Source organism: Carassius gibelio, chromosome A5 (assembly GCF_023724105.1).
Source record: "Carassius gibelio isolate Cgi1373 ecotype wild population from Czech Republic chromosome A5, carGib1.2-hapl.c, whole genome shotgun sequence".
NCBI lineage: Eukaryota > Metazoa > Chordata > Actinopteri > Cypriniformes > Cyprinidae > Carassius > Carassius gibelio.
In genome coordinates this window covers 6,605,661-6,631,632 of record NC_068375.1, presented here as the reverse complement: position 1 = coordinate 6,631,632, position 25,972 = coordinate 6,605,661, and the positions used below count along the sequence as shown (strand labels likewise).

General features: G+C 42.1%; 1 protein-coding gene across 1 annotated transcript in view; it reads left to right on the top strand.

The window, feature by feature from the left end:
- The window catches only part of LOC127990179 (uncharacterized), a 163,891-nt gene that overhangs the window by 40,749 nt on the left and 97,170 nt on the right, over positions 1 to 25,972 (top strand). The window lies entirely within an intron of this gene.

Genomic DNA, 25,972 nt, shown 5'->3' with positions numbered 1-25,972 from the left:
ATGACCATATGACACTTTAAAATGTTATCTGATCAAATGAAAAAGTATACATGACAAACTAAAATATTATGTTGATAATATATACGTTTATGAATTATTTTTCTAATAGAATAATGGCGTTTTTTTGTATTAAAATAATCTGATTTTAGAGTTTGACAATAGTCCATTCAGATGGACTCACTTGTTTCCTTTCTATTTGAATCAGCAGTTTTGAATTAATAATTTAATTTGAACGTTTTAATAAATAATTTATTAAAGCACGGATTTGCTGTCACCTACTGGTGGTCTCATTGTCATCATTATTTATCCATGACAGCACTACTACCAACACAAAAACACATTTAGCAAAATATTGACCAAAATTCATCCATTTGCACCAATAAAGAAAAGAGATTATAAATAATAGTTTATTTAATAAGGCAAATTTTTCATACATCTTTTTAAATTATGATTTTGTAATCATTATGTGAAATTAGCTACAGTACAGTTGAATATAATATTTATATAAATATACAAAAAAATTGAAGTTAAGATTAAATGCTTAATAATTTATTTTTAAGTAACGTTCTCGATGACATTTCCTGTGGTCGACAGCTTATAAAAACATAATAATGGGGATTTAGCCATTTGCTGTACACCTTCACCTGACCTGTGCCTTTTATTTTATATTGCTGAGCTTTTAGAAATTGTTGTATATCTTGTTATAATAAATAAAAAAAGACAAGGACGCAGCTTCCCGCCACACAAAATCAATGGTGAGGGTTGGCTTGGTGGTCCACTGCATGAGGAAAGTGAGTCACCGGCTGACGAGAGTCAGTGGTCGGCTGCGTGAGTCGCTGGCTGAGGAGAATCAGTGGTCCACTGCATGAGGAGAGTGTGTATACAGATGCACCACTGGCCTATCAGTGTTTAACTCTGTAGCTACTGGCAACTGTATGGTGGATTTCAGCGAATTCCTGTCAGTAGTCCTATTTTAGGACCTTCTGGCCACCATACCTGAATTGATCCACTTTAAAGCCAGCATCTGGAAGAACCCAGAGATCCTTGTGATTGATGAATGAAATATGATTGATTATTACGCATATTTACTTTATTGGAATGTGATGGAATGTAATTACTTGTGGCACTTGCCATGTGTGAAAAAAAAAAAAAAAAAAAAAAAGAGGACATACAAAATTTACAAACCTGCAACAGCTTTTCCAATTAAAATCGTAAAATTATTTCTGAAAACACTTTTCTCAACAATAGGGGATATATATATATATATATATATATATATATATATATATATACATACAGTCAAAAAGGTATCCAGTGGCTACACCATGTTATTACAAATTATTTTATTTTATTTCCTTCCTTTTTTGCAATCGGGTTTGTACAAAACCTTAGAGGTATATGGCTTGGGAACCAACAACTGTTCCATAATTTCACCCCTTTGCAGATCCATTCTATTCAACGGTTTATTCTTTATCATGAAATGTGGATAAGCGAGTTCACTCACCCCATCTAGTAATTGGCCTTCAACCACCCGTCCCAACCTTCCTCCCTGGAGGAAATTCAGAAAATGCTTTGTGGGATTCTATGTCATCAAGTATTTGTACCCCTTCAGGTTCTTCTGTGGCCTCTACTTAAAGGGATAGTTCACCGAAAAATCTAAATGATGTCATTAATAACTTACCCTCATGTCGTTCCAAACCCGTAAGACCTCCGTTTATCTTCGGAACACAGTTTAAGATATTTTATATTTAGACCGAGAGCTCTCAGTCCCTCCATTGAAACGGTGTGTATTCATCATTGTCTTCTCTTCAGTGTCTGTTGTTCATTATCTGGCTTGGCTCGGTGTTCATCTTCAGTTCTCTCTTCACAGCAGTTCAGTCAGTCTACTGTTTGAGTAAATGAATTACTCTGAGATATTGGTTTGTTTTAACTCAGAGGGAGTGTCAGCCACATTAAAAAAGTTAACAACTTAACTCATTTGTGGATTAATGCTTATTGTATACGCGAACCTTTTCAAACGATTCAGTTCGATTTGGTGGACTGGTTCAAGAAGATCCAGTTACATCGAATGATCCGTTCGCAAACTGCTTTGTTTTGAACTCTCTCACAACAGACACGGAAGAGAAGACAATGCTGAATAAAGTCATAGCTTTTGCTATTTTTAGACCAAAATGTATTTTTGATACTTCAACAAATTCTAACTGACCCTCTGATGTCACATGGACTACTTTGATGATGTTTTTCTTACCTTTCTGGACATGGACAGTAGACCGTACACACAGCTTCAATGGAGGGACTGAGAGCTCTCGGACTAAATCTAAAATATCTCGAACTGTGTTCTGAAGATAAACGGAGGTCTCACGGGTTTGGAACGACATGAGGGTGAGTTCTTAATGACATAATTTTGATTTTTGGATGAACTAACCCTTTAAGGCCTCTACACTTTGTGGTCCTTGTTTAGCCACACATTTTTTTTTGCATCTGTAGGGAGGCTCCTTATGCGTCGATCAGCCACTACTCTTTCTGTAGCAGGTGGTCAATCTCCTTCCTCCAGCCAGCTTCTCAACATACAGGTTTACATAGTCACTTGGGCCCAGACTTGAAGTGTTGCATGGTATTCCCACTTATGGATGTGCTGGGCCTTGGCACGAAGGTGGAGCCCATACTGGGCAAGGACTGCTCTCGTGACCACTTCATAGTTGGATGCTTAAACACTGAGGTCACGGCAGGCCTTCTGTGCTTCTCCAGTTAGCTTAGTAAATATCAGGTTTGCCCAGTCTGCCCTAGGCCATCTTGGGCAGTCTTTTCAATAGAGATCCAGGTAGGTTTCAACAATCTTCTCTAGACATTTTGGTAAAATAATCTTGGGATCTCCTACAATGAGCCTCAGTCCTTCGGCAGAGTTTGGTGACTGCTGCATTCAGTGCGGTTTGTGCCTGCAGAATGGCGGTTGGGATCTCCTCCATTCTCTTGTCTGAAATCTTATACGTGGCTCAAATCATGCCCGCAGGCTACTTACGTCCTCCACTAGGCCTTTGTCCTCCAGAGTGTGGTTTACTTTGGGATAGTTCAATGCTTGGGCTGTGGAACCTTCTACGCTTAGTGATTGCTCACTTCCCTTCCTCGTCTCCTATTGTGACTCCTTTGTTCCCTTTTGTGTGATTGCTGATTGTGCCCCACATCCTGCAGCTGAGACTCACTATCAGAAGAGGAACTGTGCACACCTGTTTCGGAGAAGCTATTCCTGGTCCTGAACATCACAGGGTGGCACTGATGGTGCTCTCCCTGGTGCTGAATGTGACATGCTTCCTTGCAGTCTCCACACTCTTTACTGTTATAAAGTAATACAAATCTTCCTGTCCTTTATAAACATATAAGCATGTTTTCAGTTCAGTACAATTAACACGGTTTAATGTTGCAGTAATAAGTTAATGCATTATATACATTATACTGTCACAGTGCAAAAGCTTTAATGATCATCACAAGGTTTTATTGATTGATTGGTTGGTTGGATGTTTTTATTAAAGGTGAAATCAACAGCCAGACATTTGCTGACATTTTCACCCTTATTTTTATTTATTTATTTTTTTTCAGGTTGAGGACAGTTTGGAGCCCTCCTTTCAGGGAATTTTCTTTTTTATGATAAAGGTGACATTGTCTGGAATGGAAACACACAGGCAAAGAATGGCAGACAATTCAAGTAAATATTATACATTTTTCTATTATCAATTAAACATTAGCTTTCAATCAGAGAAGCAAACTCCGGGGTGAAAAGGGTTGAGAAAATGTCGCAACATTACTGCTATAACCAGTAGATGGCTGCAGAGGATACCTTGTGTGCTCAGTTTCCCATCTCTAATATAGTTATTTTCATGTTTTGCTTTTAGATTGGAAAATTAATATTCTAACAGTTTTAAACACTTTTATTTTATTGAGGTATAGCAAGTGTTGGACAAGTCTCATATAACACAGAAAACATTACAAACAAGAAGCCTAGACCCCAGCAGCCTGTAATTATTTAACTCCAAGTAGTTTAAAAATAAGAAACAAATTAAATCATTTCATTATTATTGCTAATGCTAAAGTAAATAATGCATTAAAGACACATTTCAGACACATTAGGACAATGTGTGTGAATGTGCTGTAAAAGAAGCTGCCACAGAGTACAGATGAACTGGTTTGCGTAGATTGTGTTAGATCTTGTTATTATTTGCTGCAAGGGTTTGCAGATGGAATATTTTTTCATTGTTGTTTAAAATCATTAATCTACTCCATTTCCTTGTTGGTCATTCTGAATTTTAAAACAACTACATTTTAAATCTTCTCCAAAGCCATTTGTCCAATTCTGCATTCATGAAACTTTGCATGGAATCATCTCTGAAGCCTCATAAAAATATGTCAAAAGAATTTTAAATTGTTGAATTGTTCTGAAGATTTAAAGCCAATTCAACTGACAATATCTGGATTCTGCATTGATTACTCATAAAATGTGGCCTGATTTCAACAATTAGAAACAAACACAATATAAAAGTTGAACTTTTCAAAATTGCATAGAAGACATGATCATTAACAGGGCAGGCTGAACACAGTACAGTAAGTGGACTTGGTGTTATCATTTTTCCAAAATTTAGCTAATTTCTGTTGATGAGATTGGATGTGTGGGTTGCACAGGTGCCTACAACCTGTTCAACCCTAACCTCATGACAACCTTTCTAAAAAAGTTATCAAAATATATTTTAAATTGAGCTGTTTTGGTCATGTTTAGTCACACGACATGGAATCCCAGTGCCTGTCGCAGAACATGATTGTGAGAACACAATAGGTGGCATTATTTAATACCCAAGGAAATTCTGTTTTTCAAAAAATATATCATCTTTATTTTTATTGTTTCCTGATAGATATGTGTTCCCATGATTCAGTCTGTGTTGGCCCGAGCCGATGGAGCTAAAGGTACGAGTTCCCTGTGAGACTGAGGACTATGTAATGGCCAACTACGAACCCAACTGGAATGTTCCTGTGAAAACCTGGAACTGTAAGACCTCTGATGTCATTCAAGTTTACTGAAGCATTGTGGGAGTTACATTTAGTTACATTTCAGCTGATATGGGTTCTTGAGGTTACAAACCACTCTACACTCTACAAACCACTGTAGATTCTCTACAAACGCTACTACAAATTAGAAAGTAAGTTTTCTGGAGCATTGCATTCTGGTAGGGGATTCCTTGGCAAATTGGTCCCAGGCTAGAGTCCAGACAGAGAGTGATCCAACACCATCTCCTGTGACCAGGAAAGAAGGAGAAACTTCACTGTAGTAGGAATACCAGGGCCCTCTCCTGGTAGAAAGCTGAGCTCAGACCCATGGGGCCCAGTCGGGCTCAACCCAAGCAAACAACATGGGGCCACACCTCCTTGTGAACTTCATACCTGCAAACTGGTCACTTTTCTGCGAAAATCGCCATTTTGAATGGGAAAATGTCATCCACGTGAATCGTGTAGATCCGAAGAGTTTTTTTTTTGACGGGGGAGGGGGGTCTTCTGCGGTCTTCCCTACTGCGGACTTCTTCACAAACATCTTTGGTTATACAGCATTATACAGTTATACAGTCAAGATAACAGCAGCGTCTTCTTTGAAAAGCCCCTGGCTGCAGCTTTTCCCACAGATGAATTCGCGCCTATTCACGCCTACTTCTAGAACCTACTGCATGCGAGTCATTTGGCCAATTACAGTCAAGATAGCGGCAGCTTTCCTGCAGATGAATTCATGCTTTGGACACTGACATTAGTTTTGAGGTAAGTGCTGTTATCTGCTAACAATATAATTGTTTTCTCTAACGTTGTTGTTAGTTAACATGTTTAACATTAACGTTATAATGGAAGTGTCTCCTAGTCAGCTAGTAAGATCAGCAAATTGTGTTGTTAGCTTACAATGTTAGTTCAATGTCAACTGTGAAGGATTTTGGCAAGGCTAAGTTATCTCCTCCACTGCATTACTGTTACTTTTCATCATTATTTTCATCAACAACATTTGACACCTTTATAATGACAGCATTTTTATAACCGTTTTGGGCACATTTGGTCGGGGAAAATTTTTTTTTTATTAATATGCACGAGGGAGAGAGAGCAAGACTGTGAAGGTGAGTGCACGGCCAGGGCTCTCTCTCTCTTTTGTAACTGGTCTTTTTAATTTTTTCTGTATGAAAAAATAACGTCATATCATAAATGATAGGAAACCCAGCAACAATGATTATCAGTTTCTCCTCCATTTTATATATCAATCTTATTTTGCATGTTAAATAATGGTGCTGGCAGATAATGACTGAATAGGATATATAAAATGTATTTTCTTCTGTCACATTTTTCAGTCCATCTGAGTTTGCAGGTATGGAAATTGCTATTTGTTTCATAATGAGTGGCAGCTGGAGAGGAGGACCCATGGATGTGGATAATTTAAGGCAGGGTTCCCACGGGTCCTTGAAATCCTTGAAAGTTTGTGAATCTGAAAAAAACAAAACAAATCAAGGCCCCTGTAAGTTTTTGAAAATAAAAATACATACATACAGGTTCTTGAAAACTCTTGAATTAATTTTTTGCAATAAGTCTTCTGGGAAGTTAAAAAAATCTATATTATTCCCACTGGTCCGCTAATGTGTTATTTCACCAACACTTCGTGATCTATGCCTATACTTTTATGCATTGTGTTAAGTGTTTCCCACGTAAGGGACTTTGTGTTATACATTGCCATGACACTCACACGCACAAAAAACTACTATGATGGTACCACAAAGTTTCACAGACACACCGTGAAATTAATGTTGAATTTTTTGCTTATTCAGATAATGTAAACCCATGAGGCAAGAAAAACTTAAAAGCAAATTCATATATTTTAAAACTTATGGTTACATGAGCCTATCTCTTTTCAATAAAATCTATGCAAAAAAGGGTTGCCAACCATTCCGTATAACCTAATATGGAATTGTTCCATATATAAGGCATCAGAGAAGCGTTCTGTATGAAAGCTATATGGAATTCAGTTTGTCCTGTATTCACAGGCATATGCCGTATGGCCATCTAGACCAGTCAAATAACAAATTGATAATTCTTTTTGCACAAATCATTGATTTGAATTGCGAATGTAAACTCTCAAGGAAGGCTTTAACACCTTGCACAATCCTCTGCTCTCTGGTCGCTCCCTCTTCACAGCAAGTGGGGTGAATGCAGAGAACATGGTTATTGATCATAAGCACAAGATCCAGCTAGGAAAGACAAATGCAATCTGCAGGGAAGACGTATTTGAGTATTGTAAGTTAATGTTGTTAAATAGAGAATTTTTTTTTTAAATTGTAACTTCTAGCACGTCATTCTTTTCTTCGTCTTCACTGACTGAGTCTGTTTGAAGTGTGCATCTGAAAGAATTGATAAGACCGATCTTCCACAGTCTATCATGGCGACTACTAGCAAGCGTTTAGACAATGTCTGCATCTGTGTCTGCGTTATTTAACACCTGATGACACACATGATCTTTGCGTCATTTGTTTGGGTGAAGAGCACACACGCGATGTCTTTGAGGACATTTTGCGTGCATTGTGAGTGTTTTTTCAATGAAAAAAGCTCAGCTCTCGTTCATCTCTCTTTCCAAGAAAAGGCAGCCATCTGCTTCCCGCGGTTCAGGACCCGCCGCTGCTGAGGCATGGAGGAGAATGAGCTCTTGAGAAGTTCAAGTGGATATGTCTGAATGGTTTAGAGAAGGACTTTCCCTTTTGCGCTCGTAATGGCGGCGGACGAGAGAGAGCCTCGGGAGGATGATGTTGTATATTTAAGTCTAGTCAAGTCACCTTCATTTATTTAGCGCTTTAAACAAAATACATTGCGTCTTAGCAGCTGAACAACATTAATTAGGAAAACAGAGTGTCAATAATGCAAAATGACAGTTAAAGGCAGTTCATCATTGAATTCAGTGATGTTGTTTCAGTTCACTTGAAATAGTGCCTGTGCAATCATTTGCAATCAAAGTCAACGATATCGCTGTAAATGAAGTGACCCCAACTAAGCAAGCCAGAGCTCACAGCGGCAAGGAACCGAAACTCCATTGATGACAGAATGGGGGATCTGTATCTGGGGCTCTAGTTGTCCTGGTCTCCACTGTCTTTCAGGGCTGTAGAGGTCCTTTCTGGGTGCTGATCCTCCATCTGGTCTGGATACATACTGGATCCGGGTGACTGCAGTGACCCTCTGATCTGGATACAGACTGGATCTGGTGGCTACGGTGACCTCGGAATAAGAGAGAAATGGACAAATATTAACATAGATGCCATTCTTCTAATGTTGTAGCAAGTACATTGTGTGTTATGGGAAGTGTTCCCGGTTCCGGTTTACCCAATTAATGCAGCCTAAAATGGATTTTGATATATTAGAAGCATATTAGTGTGTTATGTGTAAACCAGGTTAAAGAGATGGGTCTTTAATCTAGATTTAAACTGCAGGATTGTGTCTGCCTCCCGAACAATTTTAGGTAGAGTTTAGGCGCCAAAAAGGAAAAGGATCTGCTTCCCGCAGTTAATTTTGATATTTTAAGTATTATAAAATTGCCTGAGTTTTGAGAATGCAGCAGACGTGGAGGATTATAATGTAATAAGCGCTCATTCAAATACTGAGGTGCTAAACCATTCAGGGCTATAAGTAATAAGCACTATTTTAAAATCTATACATTGTTTGATAGGGAGCCAGTGCAGTGTTGACAGGACAGGGCTAATATGTTCATACTTCCTGGTTCTAGTAAGAACTCTTGCTGCTGCATCTTGGGCTAGCTGTAGTTTGTTTACTAAGCATGCAGAACAACCACCCAATAAAGCATTACAATAATCTAACCTTGAGGTCATAAATGCATGGATTAACATTTCTGCAGTTGGCATTGAGAGCATATGCCATAATTTAAATATATTTTTGAGATGGAAAAATGCAGTTTTACAAATGCTAGAAACGTGGCTATCTAAGGAAAGATTGAATAAGAATGAGAATGAGCTTTATTGCCAGGTATGTTTACACATACGAGGAATTTGTTTTCGTGACAGAAGCTCCGCAGTACAACAGAATGACAGCGACAGAACATAAAACACATAATAAAAGAATAAAAAATACAAATAAGTAGATAGTGAATGACAATATACAAATGACAATTGTAGGCAGATATATTACAAAATGCAGTTATGTATGTACATATATATTATGTGCAAAATTTAAGTGTATACTAAGTATGTGTGTTAGATAAATAAAGTGTATGTGTATATAAATATAAAGTGTAGTGTGTTCGCCGTTATTATCAGCTGTTCATAAGATGGATTGCCTGAGGGAAGAAACTGGTCCTGTGTCTGTTCGTTCTAGTGCTCAGTGCTCTGTAGCGTCGACCAGATGGCAACAGTTCAAAGAGGGAGTGTGCTGGATGTGAGGGGTCCAAAGTGATTTTGACAGCCCTTTTTCTCACTCTGGATAAGTACAGTTCCTGAATAGATGGGAGAGTTGAACCGATGATTCGCTCAGCAGTCCGGACTACCCTCTGTAGTCTTCTGAGGTCAGATTTAGAAGCTGAGCTGAACCAGACAGTTACTGAAGTGCAGATGATGGATTCAATGATTGTGGAGTAGAACTGTTTCAGCAGCTCCTGTGGCAGGTTAAACTTCCTCAGCTGGCGGAGGAAGTACAACCTTTGCTGGGCCTTTTTCCACAATGGAGTCAATGTGAATGTCCCACTTCAGGTCCTGAGAGATGGTGGTTCCCAGGAACCTGAATGACTCCACTGCAGTCACAGTGCTGTTCATGATGGTGAGTGGGGGGAGTGCAGGGGGGTTTCTCCTGAAGTCCACGATCATCTCCACTGTTTTGAGGGTGTTAAGCTCCAGGTTGTTGAGAGTGCACCAGACAGCCAGCTCTTTTACCTCCTGTCTGTAAGCAGACTCGTCACCGTCCTGAATGAGGCCGATGAGTGTGGTGTCGTCTGCAAACTTCAGAAGCTTGACAGAGGGGTCCTTAGATGTGCAATCGTTGGTGTACAGGGAGAAGAGCAGTGGGGAGAGAATGCAGCCCTGGGGAGCTCCGGTGCTGATTGTACGGGTGCTGGATGTGTATTTTCCCAGCCTCACTAACTGCTGCCTGTCTGTCAGGAAGCTGTTGATCCACTGACAGACGGAGGTGGGCACGGAGAGCTGATTTAGTTTGGGCAGGAGGAGGTTTGGGATGATCGTGTTGAAGGCCGAGCTGAAGTCCACAAACAAGATCCTCACATAAGTCCCCGGTCTGTCTAGGTGTTGCAGAACATAATGCAGTCCAATGTTTACTGCATTGTCCACAGACCTGTTTGCTCTGTAGGCAAACTCTGTATCAAATAGCAAACCTTGCTTGGTTCCTAACTGCTGACGAAGAATTAACAGCAGCCATCAAGTCTTAGACAGTGTTCTAGGTTATTACATGCAGAGTTTTAGGGTCCTATAATTTACACCTCTGTTTTTTTCTTCTTCAGAATTTAGCAGCATGAAATTACTCGTCATCCAGTTTTTTATATCGACTATGTATTCTATTAGTTTTTCAAATTGGTGTGTTTTGGCAGGCCGCGAAGAAATATAGACCTGAGTATCATCAGCATAACAGTGAAAGCTAACACCATGTTTCCTGATCATATCTCCCAAGGGTAACATTTAAAGCGTGAAGAGTAACAGCCCTAGTACTGAGCCTTGAGGTACTCCATGCTGCATTTGTAATTGATTTGATACCTCTTCATTTACTGCTACGAACTGATGGCGGTCATATATGTACGATTTAAACCATGCTAATGCACTTCCATTAATGCCAACAAAGTGTTCAAGTCTATGCAAAAGAATGTTGTGGTCCATAGTGTTGAACACAGCACTAAGATCCAACAGCACTAATAGAGAGATACAACCACAATCAGATGATAAGAGTAGGTAATTTGTAAGTCTAAGGAGAGCAACCTAACTATGATACGGTCTAAATCCTGACTGGAAATCCTCACAGATACCATTTTTCTCTAAGAAGGAATATAATTGTGAGGATACTATCTTTTCTAGTATCTTGGACAGAAAAGGGAGATTTGAGATCGTTCTATAACGAGTTCTTTGGGGTCAAGTTGTGTTTTTTTGATGAGAGGCTTAATATCAGCCAGTTTGAAGGTTTTGGGGACATTTCCTAATGACAATGACGAATTAATAATAGTCAGAAGAGGATCTATGACCTCTGGAAGCATCTCTTTTAGGAGCTTAGATGGAATAGGGTCTAACATACATGTTGTTGGTTTAGATGATTTAACAAGATTATACAATTCTTCCTCTCCTATAGTAGAGAAAGATTGAAACTGTTCCTCAGGGGATCTATAGTGCACTGTCTGATATGATACTGTAGCGGATGACCGAATGGTTAAAATTTTATCCTTAATAGTATCGATTTTAGAAGTAAAATTTAACACTTTCTGATACTGATGATAGTGCTCTGCTGGGTTTTTACCCAGGAAAAGCAGGAGATACAGTATTTGAGGATGGTGAAGAAGCTGAGGCTGAGCCTTCTCAATCCTCCTGCCCTGCGTATAGAGCTGTTGGAGGTTATGGATCGCGCCAAGCAAAGTTAAACTTTGCGCTAACAAGGTGACGACATGAGGCCGCCATGATGAGCGTCATCTTTCTGACCACAGCTCTCCAGCTCAGGTGAGCCTTCCATTTCTGCCTGATCTCCATACAGAGATCGAAAAGAAATGAAAGAGGCCATTTTCTTCTTGCATCCATCAGATTCTTGGCATTAGAGTTGTGCAGACATTGAGGCAATGCGCGAAGGCGGCTATGAAAGGAAGAGCTTTCTTTCTGCAGGGGAGACATCCTCTCTTAATCTCCCTCCCTGCCATCTAAGCCCCTTCAAGAAATACATCTCACTTAAATGGCAAAGCATACGCAGCAGCAGGTCATGCTGTGGCTTTATTGCACACGATGTTGGTGCTTCAAGCATATCAGACTGATCTGCTAAGAAACCTGGATAGAGGCGAGGGCCTTTCTCCTGATCAGTAGCCGAGCTGCGCCATACCACAGATCTCTCTCCATGTTACCAAGCAGGCCACCCCCGCCATGGGTATGACAAGAAAAGATGGTGGCGCGTCCACACATAGCGGCTTCTCTCTGTACCGACAGAACGGTGTTTTATGTCTTGTGACTCACAGATTTTTTGTACGTCGTCATCGCGTCTACCTGTCTGTAAGCACGCATACAGTCGCAAGTTTCTGCTCGATGTCGGCAGAACCGCATCTTTACAGTTAAACTCCGAGCACGCGGAACAGCTATGGGATCTAGGTCTGCTACGGAGGCCTTCACCATCACCGAACCCCGCTACTGCATCTTGCCCACAGCGGAGGCGCCACAAGCGGTGTGAGAGGAAGCAGAAGAGGGGGAAGTGCGGAGGTATCCGGGCTAGGCTAACGGCTAACCCACACAAGCCATCTATCCCCACCATCGTACTGGCAAACGTACACTCGTTGGACAATAAACAGGATTACATTTGATTACTACGCTCAACTCAGAGGACTGTAAGAAACTGTTGTGTTTTTGTGTTCACGGAAACATGGCTCATCAGCGTTCCAGATGGCGCTATTCAGCTCGACCAGCTGACGTGCTATCGAGCGGACAGAGCTCTCGTCGCGGGAGGAAAAATCCGCGGCGGCGGGCTTTGTGTTTACATCAATGACGCGTGGTGCCGCGATACTGTTGTGATCAGCAAACACTGCTCACCCCTGGTGGAGTTTATGATTATTAAGTGCCGGCCGTTCTATCTGCCGAGGGAATATACTGCTATACTGCTCATATCAGTGTACATTCCCCCGAACAACAGCTGCAACGGGAACAACGCACTAAATGAACTGTACCAGCACATCAGTGAGCAGCAGACAGCATACCCTGATGCTTTTCTCATCACAGCTGGGGATTTAAACCATGCTGACCTAAAGAGTGTGTTTCCAAAAATACACCAACACATTAACTTTCCAACAAACATTTTGGACTTTGTTTACACAACTCAGAGAGGAGCTAACAACCCCCCCCCCCACTCATTAAAGTCGCCAAACCAGTTCAAAAACAGATTAAAGTGTGGTCAGAAGGATCATCAGAGGCTCTTCAAGACTGCTTCAACACAACTGACTGGGACATGTTTAAGCAGGCTGCCACATTCAATAACACCACTGACCTCCAGGAGTACTCAGAGACCGTCACTGCCTTCATCAACAAGTGTATTGATGATGTAACGGTCACAAAAACCATCACTGTCCGGGCCAACCAGAAGCCGTGGATGACAGGGGAGGTCTACAGACTTCTGAAGACACGGAACGCTGCCTTCAGAGCTGGAGATGAGGTGGGCCTGAGAACAGCCAGGGCCAACCTGTCCCGCGGCAATCCAGGATGATAGCTCATCAGTTCATCGACAGCAGAGACACTAGGAACCTGTGGCAGAGGATACAGACCATTACGGACTACAAGCCCCCACCACGGACCTGTGACAACAACATCTCTCTGCTAAATGAGCTGAACACCTTTTTCGCTCGCTTTGAGCAACAAAACAGCACCACTGCACAGAAGACTCCACCTCCTCCCGGCGACCAGGTGATGACGCTGACCCCAGACAGCGTGAGGAGATCCTTCAGCAGGATCAATGCACGCAAAGCTCCGGGTCCTGACATCACCCTGAGCGTGTACTGAAAGACTGTGCAGCAGAACTCACTGATGTCTTCACAGACATTTTCAACATATCACTGAGTCGGGCTGTTGTTCCCACATGCTTAAAACTACCACCATCATCCCAGTCCTGAAGAAGCCATCTCCATTCTGCTTCAATGACAACCGTCCTGTTGCACTTACCCCCATCCTCATGAAGTGCTTTGAACGGCTAATCATGCACCACATCAAGTCTGCCCTCCCCCCCTCCCTGGACCCCTTCCAGTTTGCATATCGGTACAACCACTCGACCAATGATGCCATCTCCACTACCCTCCACTCAGCACTCACACATCTGGACAAAAAGGACTCATATGTCAGAATGCTGTTCATTGACTTCAGTTCAGCATTCAACACAATCATCCCTCAACAGCTCATTTACAAACTGATCCAACTGGGGCTTAACACTTCGCTGTGCAACTGGCTGTTGGACTTTCTGACTGGAAGACCTCAGGCAGTACGGACCGGCAGCAACACATCCAGCACCATCACACTAAACACTGGGGCCCCCCAAGGATGTGTGCTGAGCCCCCTACTGTTCACTCTGCTTACCCATGACTGCACACCGTCACACAGCTCCAACCTCTTCATTAAGTTTGAGGATGACACGACTGTGGTGGGTCTCATTAGCAACAAGGATGAGACAAACTACAGGAGCGAGGTGAGCCGCCTGTCCGGGTGGTGCAGTGACAACAATCTCTCTCTGAACGTGGAGAAGACGAAGGAGATTGTTGTAGACTTCAGGAGAGCACACACTCAGCACGTTCCTCTGACCATCAATGGTGTGACTGTGGAGAGAGTGAGCAGCACCTAGTTCCTGTGTGCACATCACAGAGGACCTCTCCTGGACTGAAAACACAGCACTGGCCAAGAAATCAAATCAGCGTCTCTACTTCCTCCGCAAACTGAGGAGAGCCAGAGCCCCACCCCCCATCATGTACACCTTCTACAGAGGGACCATCGAGAGCATCCTGACGAGCTGCATCACTGTGTGGTATGGCACCTGCAACGCGTCCTGCCGAAAGACTCTGCTACGCATAGTGAGAGCAGCTGAGAAGATCATTGGTGTCTCTCTCCCCTCCCTCCAGGACATCTATGGAACCCGTCTCACCCGCAAAGCCCTCTGCATCGCAGGTGATCCCACCCACCCATCACACAGCTTCTTCAGTCTGCTGCCATCAGGGAGGAGACTGCGGAGTCTCCAGGCCAGGACCAGCAGACTGAAGGACAGCTTCATCCACCAGGCTGTCAGGAAGCTGAACTCGCTCCCAAACTTGCCCCCCCTCCCCTCTTCTGCCCCAAGCACCATTGAACTATGACCCCCCCCCACTAATATACGATGACATGCACCAGTCACTTTGTGCAGCTTTGTTCAGCTCACTACCTCATTCTCCATGGAACTGACGTCATTCCACTACCTCATCAGTCAGTTTAATAATATAACCGCTCTTGAGCCCTTTGCCACTTTAATCAGACTTAATAAGCTTTTGTTTTTGCACTAAATAATCTTTTATCTGCACTGTTGTTCACTTCATTGATTTGCACTCTTTATCTGCCTTTTGCCTTGCGCTGCTTTATTTAACTTTATTTTTAACTTTATTATGTATTTTTTTAACATTCCCTTATTGTATAGTTGTATCTACATTTTATATTTTGATCTAGTTTTTTAGGCTTTAATGTTAATGTTATCTGTGTGAACCGGGGGTCTGAGATTAACGCAATTTCGATTCTCTGTATGTATGTACTGTACATGTGGAAGAATTTACAATAAAGCAGACTTGAACTTGAACTTGACTATGGTGGCCATGGTGATAGCAGAGAGACATCTGTGGATGAACCTGGCAGACATTGGGAAGAAAAAACGGCTTTTTTCTCTCGATGCTCGGGTTTCGCCTTCTGAACTTTTAGGTTTGTATTGAGACGGTGATTGAGAATTTCAGGGAGACGAAGGCACGCTCCACTGCTTTCAGATCCTTCATTCCACTAAGGTCCAGGTCTGAGCCCAAACAACATAGGGGTTCTGGCCTGTCTCGATCTGAGGATCAAAGATGGGCAAAGAAGGCTAGTGTCGTGACTTGCCTTCTCCCCCAACTGTGGGAAGGGGTAAGAGTAATCGTGGGTTACAAGGAAGTAAGCAGAACCTAAGGGATGTGATCCAGATGAGGCAGCGTTCTTGTCTGAATCACGGCGATACATAGGTATCTACTCGTTCCCATTGGGGATTTTTTAACTTCTGCTTATATCCTCCTCTTCCTAATTCCCCTGTAACCACCAGTTCTCCACCTGATCGAGGTTAGGTGGAAACCTCTCCTATGCTGGACCTATAATGTTTTTGGCAGGTTCTAAATTCATAGCAACCACCCTACTGTTGGTCCGGACTAAAAGTATGTAATCCTTTCTGTATATACTTATGTGTATTAAATTGCGGGTGGTTATGTGTCTACTAATAAACTCTGTGAGTTTCCTTTGCAGTGCTCAGTTACAGTGTTTACTAAACACTTGTCAACACCATCCATCCAGCTTCAGAAGTCTTATGTATGCTGCCTCAGGTGATGCTCCCCTCACCACAGATTTGTAAAATTTGAGCTTGCCTGTCCTGTGCGGTTCAGCACCTCTGCGATGCTTTGGAACCTTTAGGTACACACGCGAAGCTCTGTGTACTTTCTGAAAACCACATGGTGGTTAGTGTGCACGTGAACACTATGTGCACCTTCTAAAATCCACATAATCCAAGTGGTAAGTGTGCACACAAGACTTTGCGCACTTTCTGAAATCCTGTATGGTAAGGGTTACACGCTCTGCCTCGTTCCCTTTCTTGAGATGATTAGACATTGGTTCCTTGGGCTCCATTCAGCCAGTGTGTATTTGTTTATACACTTCAAGCATCAATTCCCTCAACATGAGGAGCTATTTGGGCGATTCTCATGGTAGTTTAGCAGCGCTCCCCTTTTCCAAGAAGGGTCGCCTATGAGTGCGCTACTCTGAATTCGGAGTTCTCCTCTCATAGGAGATGCACCATTCCATCTATGAGCTGCTCTATCAGAGTGCCATGAGAGCCCCTCCTTAGAACAGTATTGAAAATCCATGTGTAGCAACAATGAGTTTTACAGAATAATTAACTCAAATGATATATAGGGAATTTGAATAATTAATCAGGAATATGATTAATTTAGATCTCAGATGACAGTTACATTAAATTTGATTGATTATGAAAAATAGCTCAATTTGCCTATATCAATAAATAATTACAGGGCATTGTAATTATCTCATTAATATGTCAATATTCCATTCTTCATATCAATTGTTGTGATAGCTCTTACTGTAAATTACTGCAAATCAAACAGCGGTTTGTCCAGCAGACCACTGTTGACCTATCAATTTTCAATAAAGTTATCACGCCTTATAATTCAAGGAAAAATATTCTCTGGCCATGAAAACATTATCCTATCCTTATGATAAATTTAGTTTCTAAATTTAAAGCTTGTAGCTAAAGATCAGACATCTCAGTGACTCGTTATGTGAGTGGGGTGGAGTCCAAGCCAATCGTCAGTATATGGGTTTTTAATAATTAAACTAGTAATACATCAAACTACAAATCACACAGAGTAAATATGCGTACGACAATACAAATAGTAAGCTTTATACAATACATAACGAATCCAAATAAAAGAGAGAGAGAGAGAGAGAGAGAGGAAATAGAATGAGATCATATAAGGAGCTCAGGTATGAAAATCATAGTCAGTAACTTTTGGAAGCCAACAACAATTAGATCCTAACAACACTTTAAAGCAGCATTTAAATCTCCATAGAAAAGTGATACTTGCATGGCCCAGCGCGTGAGCGTGGTCTTTTTGTGACGCTTTGTGCGCTGTTCCTGTTGAAAACAGCAGGCGTGTGCCGGAGGCCATGTGACGCGCGTGCACGCTGCGCTGGATCTTGGCGTGAGCGTGGAGCGTGGAGCACGTGGTCCTTTGTTCTGTCCTCGCGCGGTATTTGAAAGGTTCAACAAACAATGTCCCAGAATTCGTCTTCCTTGCGTGGAGAGGCGAATAGTTGAATAAACTTAGTAAAGAAAAGAAAAGGAAAGAACAAAACGAAAACTTCCAAAGGAGCCATTAAAATGGCTTTTTCTCTCAGCCCCTGTGCCGAAGCAACGTTGGTCGCACAGGAGAGCAGCGTGTCCGAGGACGGAGACGGAGAAGAAGAGCGAGGGCGGACCTTGTTCGGTCGTTCTTATGGCTTGAAATGGTTCACGCCCCTTTTTCGCGTAAACAGCCAATGAAAGTCCGCGATCTGAAGCGGAGGGAAAAGTTCCTTTGTCTCTGTGGAGACAACCCCTCTGGAGATCTAGGGCTTGTCCAAATTCCAGGGATTATTCTAGCAAGTTTGTAATTCAGATTACATACATTTTTCATTACTTTGCTCTAGATAAATGGGTCTGTCGGAGCATGACGATCACAAAGATACTAAGCATAATATATATATGATCAAAACATGAAGTTACATTCAAATGTAGAATTACACATATTTAAAGATTTGCTTAACACATGATAACACTGCAGATGTTGGGAAACATCTAAATGTACCAAAAGGGAATACGTAATACATTTATAGAACATAAAAACTAACAGGTAACGAATTCATTCCATAGAATGCATTGGGGAGAAGATTTGGCTTCTCTCCTCTCCAGTGTCCAGGGTGGTCGTAAAGTTTTACGACCTGCAAAGATGGGGGTTGCAGAAACGTGGCTCTAAAAGTAAGGAACTTTACGCAAGGTTTCCTTTTGTGTATGTTGGAATGTGGTTGGGGGTTTTCATTTCTTCTTTGAAGCTCGCATGGGCATCGTAAATAATTTAAGTCCAGCCAGGCTGGCGCCAGGCCAGGCACTTGGTGCAAAAAGAGTTTCATTTGGAAAATCTGAATTAAACACATGAATCGATGATCTGCATATCCGTTACACATGCTATGGTAAGTGTGCACGTGAAGTCTTTGCGCACTTTCCCAAATCCACACTGTGGTAATTTTGCACACTAGTATTCTGCGTTCTTTCTAAAATCCTATATGGTGAAGGTGTTATGCAGTTGCTTCGTGGCCTTTCTTGAGTTGGTAAAAGCCCCATTCATCTTGGGTGCCACTCGACCTATGTATCCTGGGATACCTATCTAAACAGGGTGTTGCTACTAGGGATCTGTTGAGACAGCTCCTTCAGCAAGCTTATGTGAAAGCAAGCAGTAGCCCCTGTGTGACAGGCAAGACTTAGTATACAATACTAGGTTCTTAGCCGTATTCCTTTAAAGGAATCTTTCCTGATTCCAAGCCTTCAGCTCTACCCCGGACAGAGGCCCTAACAATTAAGTTGGGTATGTAGCTTAGGCCTTTGGCCGTAAGGGGTTGTAGCAAAGTTCGTGGGATGGAAGGACAAAGGGGACGGAGGGACTGCTGACAGGTTTATTACAAACAAAAAGTACTAAAAGGTTACAAACACCCAAATGGTGACTCTTATTTTGACACGTCAACACTACAGAGGGTGAACTCCCATCCCAGGAGATACTAGCGGAGGGTGAGGACGGCCCATCTGATGGCAAGGCACTCTTTCTCGATGGTGCAATAGCAGCTGTCTTATCAATTTGGGGATGCACCTGCCCATGCCCCAAGAGGAAGCCCAGATACCTTACTTCCACATGGCCAATCGCACAATTCTTTGGGTTGGCCGTGAGCCCCGCTCCCCTTAGCGTCCCCGCAACGCCAACCGGCCAGCCCAGACCTACCCGCCGCCCCAGTGGCAGGGAGTGGATTGGGGAATTGGCACAGAGAGAGCGGAGACACGGAAGCACTGTCCCCTCCGGCAGCCCCAAACCCCGCCCCCCTGGGCGGGGCCCTGGGACTCGCGAAATGGCCTTGGTCCGACCCGCCCCGAGAGGGACAGGGCGAGAGAGAGAAGGAGAGAGAGAGTTAGTAGGTGGGGGTTTGCCGACCCCTGGGCACGCCACCATGTGGTCCTCCTCCAGGTGGATGGCCGAGTCCAGTGACCCACTTGGCTGAGTCCAGCGGTGGCACCGGACCCACTCGGCCGTCTTTTTGGGAAGCCGAGCGATGAACTGCTCCAGCACCACCAGGTCGACGACATGCTCCATGTCGCTTCCCTCTGCTAGTAGCCAATTGCGGCAGGAGTCCCGGAGCTGTTGGGTCATCGCGAAGGGTCGACTGGGTTCGCCCAAGTCCAGGGACCGGAACCGCTGGCGGTGTTGTTCTCAAATAGCTCCAGGAAGGCCTCCCCATCTTGTGCAGTGGTAGATGCATGGGCACGGCGGGTGGCCCGGCGCAAACCTCCCGATCGATCCAGCTCTGGAACCTCTCGTGGTAAAAACACCTCTCCTGATCAGTCCTCAGGTCCAACAGGGCCTGGTGTTGTTCGCGGTGAAGGACCACGAGGGAGGCGATGATATCCGCAAGCGGCGTGGCGGCCGGACTTTGCATGGCGGCGGCAACGGTTCTACTTCCTCCCGGGTTTCGGCACCAGTGTAGCAAAGTTCGTGGGATGGAAGGAAGAGGACAAAGGGGTCAGCAGGACTGCTGACAGGTTTATTACAAACAAAAAGAACTAAAAGGTTACAAACACCCAAACGGTGACTCTTATTTTGACACATCAACACTACTTTCGTTTCACTCTTTCCGGTTTCCGTTTCCGGCTCGGGTCAGCAGTCCGTCTTTCTCTTGCTTGCTTCCGACTCTCCTGGCGTTTTATACTCTCTCCACGCCAATTACTAGAACAAGAAACAGGTGATGATAAGTTTTGCCCAAACCACTCACTTACCGCTCGTCTCCTGATTCTCTCTCCCGCTGCAGACTTCGCTAAACCACGCCCCCCCCGCCACAGGGGTACTGTCACAGACAGCCGTCTAAACGTCCCAGGGGCAACTCCCATGGAAATGGGAGAGTGGGCGTGGGTATACTGTTCCCCATAACGGCCCCTAGAGGATGCAGTTCGAAGTTCCCTTGAAAGGGGACGTCTCAGGTTACGAATTTAACCATTGTTTCCTGAGTAGGAAATGAGACACTGTGTCCTCCAGCTCCCTGCCATGCTTGGGACGCAAGCTTCAGATGAAGAAGTGAATGACGTGTTCACAGTGTTTGGAATAACGCCATGTAAAGTGAACGGCGTTAGGTAACGACGTTATTTTTCAATAATGGGGTAATCTAACTAATTACTTTTCCCGTCGTTACAACGCAGTTAACATTACTGGACGTTAAATGTGGTGCGTTACTATGCACTGATTTAATAAACTATTTAATCTGAACGCACCCCTGGCTCACACAGCTAGTGAGGAGGTGGGTTAATTGATAACGAGATAAGCGATTATGATTGGCTAAGGCAGAGTCATGTGTTTCATGGTAGCCAATCAGAGCCATTTTTACACACATGCTGGCACACGTGCCAGTGGCGCCAAACACACATACACACACACACACTCGCGCGCGCAACAGCTAAACAGACATTCGCAGCAGCAGCAGAGATGGAGAGTGAGGAGCAATCTGATGAAAAGTTGGCATTTTCAAGGTGGAGATATAAGCACTACTTCAAATTCATTGTGGTCAAAGGCAAGAACGTGCATGTAATGTGTAGCCTACATGTAATGTGTGACACACGCATCGACAAAGCTAGTTGCCAAAAACACTTTTCTTACAAAGATAATACTTGAAGTGTAGGATAAAAGTCTTGCTGTCTGTTGACGTGCAATAAATATCGAAAGTTATCTACGAACACCTGTCTGTTCTACTCATTTCAACTGACTTGTTAAAACTGCTAAAAAATTCTTTGACATATAGCAACTATATATATTTTTTACAATAACGCAGATAGTTACTTTCCCTGGTAACGAGTTACTTTTATTATAGAGTAATTCAGTTACTAACTCAGTTACTTTTTGGAACAAGTAGTGAGTAACTATAATTAATTACTGTTTTAAAGTAACGTTCCCAACAGTGTTCATTTCTGAGAATCTTTTATAAACTTTTATACATACTTAACTGTAGACATGGAAATGACACATTATGTGGTACTGAACAAATATTTCGAGTGTCCCTTTTTCTGTCCCTTATTTTCAGTGCTTTAAGTGGACCAAAAGAGGTGCCGGTACTCTATTATAGCCTATTGGGTGGTGGATTTGTGTTGGGGGTGTCTGTGGTCTTGGGTGACGGGATGGGGGGGGGGGGGGGGGGGGTTATGTGTTGGGGGTGTGACGGAATGGGGGGCTTATGATATTAGACTTCGTAGTCTATAATAAAAGATAATGAATTTCAAACCTTAACTAAACACATTTTTATTCAAAGATCAACTGTCTGTCATTACTCTTCAGTCTGCCACAAGAAACAGCAACATTAAAATCATGAACTCAAATGTCATTGTTTTTTTTTTTTTTACAATGACTGTTGCAACAGTGCGTAAATCAGACCTTTCTGTAACGCTAACGTTAATAAGCTTAAACGAAAATAACGAAATAATTGTTTAGCGGAGTATTTTTTGTACACAGTGCCGCGAACTGTCAATCACAGTATTTTTCACACAATTCACCTATCTGTATACCGCTGTTTTCATTGTCATAAAAACGGGCTGATGAATTCCTTGTTCTATGAAGTCCCTCCTTCAGAAATACGTAACGAGTTCTGATTGTGCCAGGGGTTCCTGTGTTGTGATTTGACACCAGTTTAGAGCATGCTGCCCTCCTGGAAACGCGATTGGGCTAGTTTTGAGAAGCAAGTGGGCAGGATTTGTTTTGAAAACCTTGCAATCCTGATCTGAACGCACGTGCTGGAGATGTACTTATAATCACAGGAGCGTTTTTACTGACAAAATACGCATGAAAATCGCATTTGATTTTTTTGCTTAGCCCTAACATCTAGTTAACAAAGCTAAACAGCGTTGCCCTTTGTGTAATAAGTTACAGAAACTGTTAAATGCACCAACTTAAATAATAAAATAAACTTACTGGTTGTGGTCCATAAACAACGCCTTCTCCAGACAATGAGGGAACTGCTACACCTTCAAGAATAATCTTTGTCCGAATCCGGCATTAAACTGATTAAGATTGAGGAAGCTGTCCTCAGCAAAGTGTGCTTCACATAGTTTTACATGTGGATTATCATTTTCGGGAACCGAGTTAAACATAAATTGTAACTATTGATCTCTAAGTACAGCGTGCCTGTCAAAAAACTGTTTTAGTGACATCATTACTGCAGGAACTAGAGGGATGTAGTCCAAACGGGTCGTTCGTTGTAGGCGAATTCTGTTAAATAAAATATCTCGCTTGGCATTGAACTTTGAGCTTTAGAATTTTACAGATATTATTTATACTCTAACAACAACATTACACACTAACTAAAGTTTAAAACATGGGATCACGAAAAATGGGACCTTTAAAGAATTTGCCACTGATGATTCAAATGTGAGTTTTAAGCAGGGTAGAGTAGCACTTGTTGTTTGTAGTTTCTCGATCACAAATGCAGAGATGGTTTTATGTTTACACAGTGCGATACACAATGCAACACATAAAAAGACATTATAAGTCATTATAATCAGTAATTATGTCCCCACTCAATGCTACAAATGTAATGGGTTTTAATGGGTTTTATTGGTTTAGTCTCGTCACGCCGGGACATGGCATCACATTATGTTAAGTGACTTAACATGTCCGCCACACGCTTGAGGTATTTGGCCAATCACAAAGCACTGGATAGGTGGCCATTCAGAGGACACCTTGCTTTTCAGAATGATCAGCTTTGTAAAAATCAATGCGTTTCAGAAAGGCGGGGCATAGTTTTTTTTTTTACCTTAAACATCATAAACACATTACACCAAATACACAACATAATGTTCCTTTTAGCAATGTCATGTGACCCCGTCAAGGTAACATAATGTAAACCATGCTCTCACTTGAAATGTGTCCCCACATCAAGTCTTTGAATTTAAAGGTATTGGACGGGAAAGTCATCAAAAGATCCTTGAATTTGAAGTTAACAAAAGTGTGTGAACCCTGTTGAGGGTGACTGGACGGTGTGTTCCAATCAGGGCTGCTGCTGGCCAAATGGGTGCCCTAAGCAGGATTGTATTGTTGTGCCCCCATTCCTCAAATATGATGATGGAAAAAAAACACCTACTATATAGGGGTGAAAATAGAACTTTAATCAAATAAAAAAGTAAATGAATAAATTATATTATTTACAAATTACAATTGTAGCTCTCGACATTTACATCATTATTGACTCATTGTTTTTTTATATAATGCATTCTAAGTCATTTTAAAGGCCATTGATGGCATAAGTCTGTTTTTATAGCAACAACAACAACTACAAATATTACAGCATATAAAAATTAAAAAAAGTGAAAGTGATGTGACATTCAGCCAAGTATGGTGACCCATACTCAGAATTCGTGCTCTGCATTTAACCCATACGAAGTGCGCGCACACACAGAGCAGTGAACACACACATTCACACACACACACACACGCCCGGAGCATTGGGCAGCCATTTTTGCTGCGGCACCCAGGGAGCAGTTGGGGGTTCGGGGCCTTGCTCAAGGGCACCTAAGTCGTGGTATTGAAGGTGGAGAGAGAACTGTACATGCACTCCCCCCACCTACAATTCCTGACGCCCCGAGACTCGAAATCACAACCTTTCGATTGCCAGTCTGACTCTCTAACCATTAGGTCACGACTTATTTGAAGTAACAAAACCATGGTTAATTTGCAGTTACCATGGCTACAAGAATGATGATTTGCGGTGTTATTGTTAAAACCATGGGTAATCTTCTTAAGGGAACCTGAAAAAAAAAAAAAAAAAACTTTCACAGGAATGTGCCTGAAAGTGATAAACAGGCCTTGTTTTTACCTAAATTATTTATAATTTATTTTAATATTTATTAAAAAAGTATAAGGTGTGCGTTGTAGCTGACACCTGAATGAACACATTACAATTGTTTTATGACTGCAAGTCTTTCTCCTCAAATGCTATTGAGCTTCAAATTTGCATTTGAGCCCATGCGAAAAAGTTGTATAATTTACATATGATTTAGTTTATTTGAATAAATATCAAACATTCAATTCAATTGTGCATTATAGCTGACATCTGTTTGAACAATTACAGTAGTTTATGACTGTAAGTCATTCTCCTCAAATGCTACTGACGTTAGAAAAGTGTATACCAATATCGCATGTAGCTTTAGAGCCGGTCCCTAAATTTGAGACTCTCGGAAGTCAAATGTCAAGCCAACTTTATTGGGATTTATTGTTTTTTTGGCAGAGTGTCTGAAGGCATGTATATCAGTTTGAAATAAGTGTATTGTCCTCTTTGGGCATTGCTTTTTCAAGTGGAGGATCTCAACTACCTTCACAAGTGAGGGTAGGTCGAAGCATGAGGTTCATAGGCAAATTGATGCAGTGAAAGCAGTAATGTAGTAATAGAATCAGACTGTCATCGCGCAGAATTGTTGTAGTAAAGATGATTAATAAACTGAAGGTACAGAATCGGGTCATGTGCCATTCAGTCTTTGACAGAGAAGGTCTATTGGAGAAGTAGAGAAGTCTTCCTGACCAAACCTTTTCATGTGAGGGTAGTAACTGGCACAGAAGCTTAATTTACCTGTCATTCTCATTCTCAGGATTTCCTTTGATAACTAATTGACCCTGTGGTCAACCGTCAGCACATCCTTCCTGTGTCCCTGCAACTGGTCCTGAGAATACACATGGAATTAATTTCTTAGAGAGAATAACTTTTTATTATATTGCACTCAAGACATCCTGTTTTATCATTCTTTTTCATTTGAATCATATAGACCTTATGTGTCAGAGAAACAAGTGTACAGTCATCTTTAGAATTCTGTCTTTGAAGTTCAGTTTCTGTGGTAGGTCTATAGCTTTGTTGTTGAAGAGTAATTAGCTTGTAAGTGGATTTACTTACTGTAAATTTAACAAAAGTTATCATGAGGAATATTATGTTCCAAGAAGTTGTCAAAAAATGTCGGTAGAAATTTTTATAATGACCAGTTCATTCATAAATTTGTAAGTGCCATATTGTTTCAAATGATAATGTTGTGAAAAAGTCATTAGGCATTGCTTGTTCACGGACTTAATTTGTGTATTGAGGTAAGGGTACAATTCCAGTAGACATCCTGAAAACCAAAGCCAAAGCCTTGAATTTGATTCAGGAGGCTAGTTTGGTTCAGACCA